At 39.3% G+C, this 6,591-nt stretch overlaps 1 pseudogene; it reads left to right on the forward strand.

Moving 5' to 3' along the window:
* The first annotated feature begins 64 nt into the window (after positions 1-64).
* Positions 65-639, forward strand: LOC143402205 (killer cell lectin-like receptor 2; annotated as a pseudogene).
* Positions 640-6,591: the final 5,952 nt, after the last annotated feature.

Below are 6,591 nucleotides of genomic sequence, written 5' to 3' on the forward strand. Positions count from 1 at the left end.
ATTTCTTAAGTTTCCTTCAGAATTGCAGAATGGATTAAGGCATGCTGCTACCCAAAGGCCTGGAATGGCAGAGTTTTCAGAGCCCTGGCATCTCATTACAGTGACTCTTGGGATCTTCTGTTTACTTCTGTTGATGACAGTTACAGTGTTGATGATAGAGATTTTTCAGTATATTCAAGAAAAACATCAATAACAGGATATTCTAGGAAACCTCACTCAAAAGTTCCACATTATGCAAAATGGTAACTACTTAAAGGAACAACTTTTGATAAATGAGTATTTAGAATATGACAGTCTCAAAAAAACCTCTCAGCATGAAAAGGAACAGAAATTATATCTCAAAAACAGATGTCATGAAAAAAAATGAACTCTTTTCAAAATTTTTGCAAAACACAGGATGTTCTGTGAAGGCCATTGATCCTGTAAGAGAGTAAAATGTTACCCTTCACCATGGGCATAAAAGACTGGAGGAACTGGAAGCACACTTGCCAAGATAAGGAATGATCCCTTTTAAAGATAAATGATGAAAATTCCAGGTTTGTCAAAATTATTAGTGGATTGCATTATTATGTGATGAAGAGGAAAGTAAATGGCCATAGATCGACAGTGGCACATCTTCTGGAATTCATCTTTCAATAATGAATTTGTCTTCTGGGAGAAGAACATGTATATTTTTAGCTGCAACAAAGAAATTATCGATTGCTTTACCTGCAATTATATCTTTGAAAAGAGAATTGACTGTATTTAATCTGCTTTAATGTGAGAAAAGAAGAAAAGGACTTGGTCCATTATGGAACCAGGGAGAGAGAAGCTGCAAGAGGAAGAAAATGTTGTTTTCCATCATGACTTAGATCAGCTGCCATGTTCCTTTGTGGGGAAGAGGAAGGAGAATTGGGTCTGGAAAGCTCTTGCCTTTTCTCTAATGGCCCTCAGCAATTATTCTTTCTCTTTTCAGAAGCATCCATAGAACCAATTAGAGAACCTGATAAACAGATAATCATTTCAGTGTCTTCTGGTTTTGATAACACAACAAAAACTGGAATACAGCAGTGTTTTGTTCACATCTGTAAGTTTATATCATCATTAAAAACTTTTTATTTTGCAATAAAATATAATTTCAAACATACTGAATAGTTAGGACAAAGAATTTCCATATAAACTTAATCTAAATTTTCAGTTGTAGTTGTTCATATTTTGCTCAATTTTAAGATATGCTCCCCACATCTTTACTGATTATTTGATAGTAAATTGAGGACATCTTGTTCTTTTGCTTAAATATTTTCCAAAGATTTTTGTCTTATATAACCATACTACAATGATCAAAACCAGGAAATTTAGTATTGATACTGTACTATGATCTAACCTATAATCCATGGTCATATTTTGTCAGTTGTTCCCATAATGTCATTTTTAGGTATTTTCCTTCCATGTTCAGGATCCTGCAGTACAACTATTCATTATGTTTGAAATTATACTTTATAATAAGTCTTTTTTTTCTTGATCTTGGCATTTTAAAAGTCAACATTTTTAAATTAATTGGTGTGTGTCATAAAATGCACCCACATTAAATCCTGAGCAATATGTTTCAACAAATCTATATACAGACTTCTTATAAACTAATCAGTTGAGACATAGGACATTTCCATCACCCCTACAAGTTCATTTCTGCCCCTCACCACCCACCTGGTCCCATGTAAATAATGGTATTTTCTTTTTCACTACGAGTTAGTTTTTCATATTCCAGAATTTCATGTATCATGTACTCTTTGTATCTGACTTCTTTTTGCTCAGCATGTTTTTAAAATTAATCCACATTTTTCATGTAAGAAATAAGAAAGTAAGTCAAAGGAATGCTTTTTAAACTTTGAATGATGGGTTCTCCCAGGTGGGAAGACGGAGGAGTTATGTTTGGGAAGGGCCATGCAGAAGGCTTCCAAGGTAGGGGTGAAGTTTCACTTTCAGATAATAGGTACAGGGTATTTATTTACATCATGTATATTTTATATACATATATAATTTTATATGTATAAATTGGTAATTTTAAAATTTTGCAACAGCTATATAGAGATAGCAATGGACCTGTCCTTTTTGCTCTTTTAAAGCATATAACTGTGATTTTTTTGGTACATGTACAGACATGTATAACTGACACCACAGTCAATTTTAGCACATTTTCTGCACCCTCAAAAAGAAGCCCATACCTTTACCTATCTCCTCTGTCCCCCTTTGCAGCCCTAAGTAAGCTACTTTCTTTCTCTGTAGGTTTACCTTTCTTGGACTTTTGGGTAAGGGAGCCACCTGGGCTTGTGTGCCTGGCTTCTCTCACTTAGCATAATGTCTTTAGGGCTCCTCTAAGTATTTTCTTTTTCACTACGAGTTAGTTTTGCATATTCCAGAATTTCATGTATCATGTACTCTTTGTATCTGACTTCTTGTGTGTGTCAGTACTTCCCTCCTTTTGTGATTGTCACAATGATTTCTTTAAATTCTTATCTTGAATGCTGGTGCTCAAGGAAAAATTAGAAGGAAACAAGAAAGACAGAGCTTTCCCTGGAGATCCTAAAGGACCTTCATCTACTTCCAAGACCTCTGGAGGGGGTGGTACATTATTTCAGAATGTGACCAACTTTTCCTGAAACTAGAGATGCTACACCAGAACGGAACTCTGGTTCTCAATGAATGTGAATGAGGCAGGGAGTGGAAGAAAAGTAATTTTACTGAGAAAAGGGGACACCAATCAATGAGAGAGATCTAGCAGCAGGATGGAGGGAAGGAGGGGAGCTTCCTGAAGCAGAGGAACAGACTGTGAGTCAGGAAATTCAGGGTAAAGATGGTGAGTTCAGCTGGGGTGCAGGCTCTGAGGGGAAGGGAGGGATAAAGGGGAAGGGCAGCAGGTGTTAGACCCCAGAGGTTATGACAGGCAGGAGCTGGGGCTGGGGCATGGGTCAAAGGTTAATGCACCAGCAACAGCAACTTGTGCCTGGAAGTCCACAGCACCGGGGCACAGCTTTAGAACCCTGCATTTGTATTTCAGGCCCATTGTGAATATTCATTCATTTAATCATCAACCTCTCCATGAAGTGCCTGCTATGTGACAGACTATGCAAAGAACCAGAGATACAATATGACCCTGTCCCTGCCTTTTGGGGACTTACCACCTCATGGGAACATTTGTTGCTTCTTTTCTATCTCCCCACCTTTCTTGGAAGTATATTCAGCATAGAATAGGCAAATTGCATTTTTTTAATGAAAACAATTGAAGAAAGTATAACTTTTTACATTTAGATAATTATTATTATTTACAGAAGTGGAGCATCTGAATGAACATAGAGTTTATTTTGTAAGATGAAAAAAGTTCTGGAGGCTGGTTGCACAACAATGTGAATATCCTTAACTGTTCAACTGAACATTTAAAAATGGTTAAGGTAGTAAATTTTATGTCATGTGCATTTTACCACAATGGAAAATAAAAAAAAATAATAATGCAATATGGAAGAAGTAGAACTCAATTTTTCAACATTTTTTAAAGTTAACAATACAAACAAAATAGAAAATGAAAAAGCTAATTTTCCAATATTAATGTTTACCTTGATGTCAGTGGGAGGTTGTTTGTTTTGTGTTTCTTTTTCCCATAAAAAGTAACTACATGCTTAGGAACTTCAGATGTTTACATAAAGGGAGGGCATAAGAAATGAAGTACAGGGGCTGGGGTTGTGGCTCAGCAGGAGAGCGCTTGCCTAGCATGTGTGAGGCCTTGGGTTCGATCCTCAGCACCATATCAAAATAAATAAATAAAATAAGTGTTAAAAAAAAAAAAGAAATGAAGTACAGGCCAGGTCCAGTGGCATGGGCCTGTAACCCAGCTACTCTGACAGGTTGGGATAGGAAGATCGCAAGGTCAAGGCCAGCCTCTGCAACTCAGGGAGACTCTTCCTCAAAATAAAGAATAAAAGGGGCCGGGGATATAGCTCAGTGTTAGAGTACTAGTGGGTTCAATCCCCAGTAGTGAAAAAAAAAAAGTGATACTTTAAAATTTCCTTGCACTTTAAACCATTGTGATGATTAATACATACATGGATTTATAGTTCTGAAATTTTTTCAGTGATAACATTTGTCCCAATGTGGATATTCCAGGGCAGTTATTAAAGCATTCCTATCTCCAAGCTGGGCCTCTCACCCTGAAAATATTCTTTATTAAGAATATTAAAAGCAGGAAGTGGCCTTGAGTCAGCTGACCTTGGCCATCATGCTGGCTCTCACTGAAGAGTTCTATTTATTTAGTGTGTTCTTCAAGTTTTGTTCCCTTCCTGACATCTCAGCCCCTATCTTCTCTGAATGCAGCACAGTTCCTTTTGAACCCCAGTAACCCAGGGGCACCAACCAGTCTAAGATCCGGTGTGGACTAAGCGTGCTGGGGATTTAGTGAATTGTTGAAAGTCATGCCCCTTTTTTGTAATGCAGCTGCCTGTGAATAGAAGGTATAATGTGACTCCAGGCTCAGTTCATCGTTATCTTTTCTCAGCTGTGCCCCGCAATTGGTATTTCTGATGTTAAACTGATACACCAAGGAAAAGAAAATCCTGTGGTTTCTGGGAGCTTCAAACTTAATTTTGACTTTTTCCCTGATTTCAGGGAAGAGAATCTATGAATAATGGAATTAGACCTGAAGCCAGTCCTTGATATGCTTACTTAATTATGAAGGTCCTTGGTTGCATTTGCCTTGATGGTCACTGGATATTCTTAGGTGTTTATAAGACAGTTTTAGAACAGACATGAGGCTCTCTTGTCTGCTCATGACTTCCCAAGTAAAAGTAATGTTACTTTCACAATATTTAAAAATGATATTCTATTTCAGTTCACAGATAGAATTTTGCATATTAAATTATGGCCTGAGCATCTTTAAAACATTAGAAAGGTCTCAAGGACAAAGACGGTGACTTCTCTTTGATTTGGTAACTGCAGTGTGGAAATGCATGCATTGATTTGATATTAAACCTGAAATTTAAGATTACTGTTATGGTTTGGCTGTTAAAGCCCCCACCAGGGGGCCATTTGCTGAAGGTTTGGTGGCCAGTCTGTGGTGCCCCTGGAGGTGGTGGAAGCTTTAGGATGTGGGCCCTGGGGGAAGGATGGACCTAGGTCAATGGGAGCCGCCCTTGAAGGGGCTCTGGGGACTGTGGCCTTTCCTCTCTCCCTGCTTTCTGGCCACCCTGAGAAGAGCAGCTTCCTTCCTCCACATTCTTCTCACCATGTTTCTCCTCACCGCAGACCCAAAAAGAGAGGGACCAACCTGCCATGAACTGAAGCCATGAACCAAAATAAACCTTTCCTCTTTTAGCTTCTCAGGAATTTGTAATAATAACATGAAGTCAACATAGTTATAAAAAGAAACAGGTAAAATTGTAAACATATAATTATTTAATCCAGTATATCCAAAATATTATTTAATATGTGAACAATATAATTGTGTGATCACTTGTTTTTTGGTTCTGAGAGTGCAGCTCAGCGGCACCATTCGAAGTGCCATCAGCAGCCCTTTGTATTTTATTTTGAGACGGGGTCTTACTAAGTTACCAAGGCTGGCCTCTCAAACTTGGAATCCTCCTGCCTTGGCCTCCTGAGCTGATGGGATTCCAGATGTATGTGATCATGCCTGGCTTGTGATCAATTATAAATGAACTGTTTAATATCCTTCGTTTATTTTTTTTGTAACTAAATCTTTGAAATTCACTCTGTATTTTATGTTTCCAACATGCCTCAACTCAGAGTAGCCACACTCAGGTGCCCAGTAGCCACACCTGGCAAGTGGCTCTGCATGGAAATACAGTTCTCGGGGCTCTGACTCCCCCAACCTCAAGGAGATGAAGGGCATGACCCCCTCAATGTTTCTACCAGAGGCAGGGGAACGCCCCTTCCCACCAACATCTCTCCTCAGGCCCTAGGAGGAAGTAAGAGTCTCCCCAAGAAACTGAGGAGAATGCAGAAAGGAGGAAGTTTCCAGAAATGGACCACTACTTTCCACCTGCTGTTTGGTGTGGACCAAGCAAGAGGGGACCCCATGCCTTCAAGTCTGTCCGCAGCCTTGACCTCAAGTTTTGGGGGCCACAGGGCCCATGTGGTCAGAGTGTGGTGGTCTGTTTCCTTCTGTGGGGTGGGGTACTATGTGAGTTGAAGCAACAATCCCATGCATAACGCATCTATGTGCATTTCTGTATTACTCAAGAGATCCAATTTTAAGAAGAAAAGGAAATCAGTACCTGAATGGTATTATACTGTCTTTCAGATAACTTGTAATCAACAAGGTTATCAAACCCTGAGATCCTGTCAAAAATAGATACAAAAGTGTATGTATTAGCTGTTGCTTTATAACAGATCACCCTGAGAGTTATTTAGCTTATAATGGGCTGGTCAGCCATTTAGGCTGGCCCATCTTTTGCTCTGGTCTCAGATGGGATCCTTCATGTAAGTATGCGTATGTACGTGAGTCTGCATGTGTGGTTGGTGTGGCTAACTGCTGGTTGGCTAGGTGGTGCGCTCCTGGAGGTAAGCTGGCTGTCAACTGGGGCACCCTGATTCTCTTCCCCAGGGCAT

This window comes from Callospermophilus lateralis, chromosome 6, assembly GCF_048772815.1.
Source record: "Callospermophilus lateralis isolate mCalLat2 chromosome 6, mCalLat2.hap1, whole genome shotgun sequence".
Lineage (NCBI taxonomy): Eukaryota > Metazoa > Chordata > Mammalia > Rodentia > Sciuridae > Callospermophilus > Callospermophilus lateralis.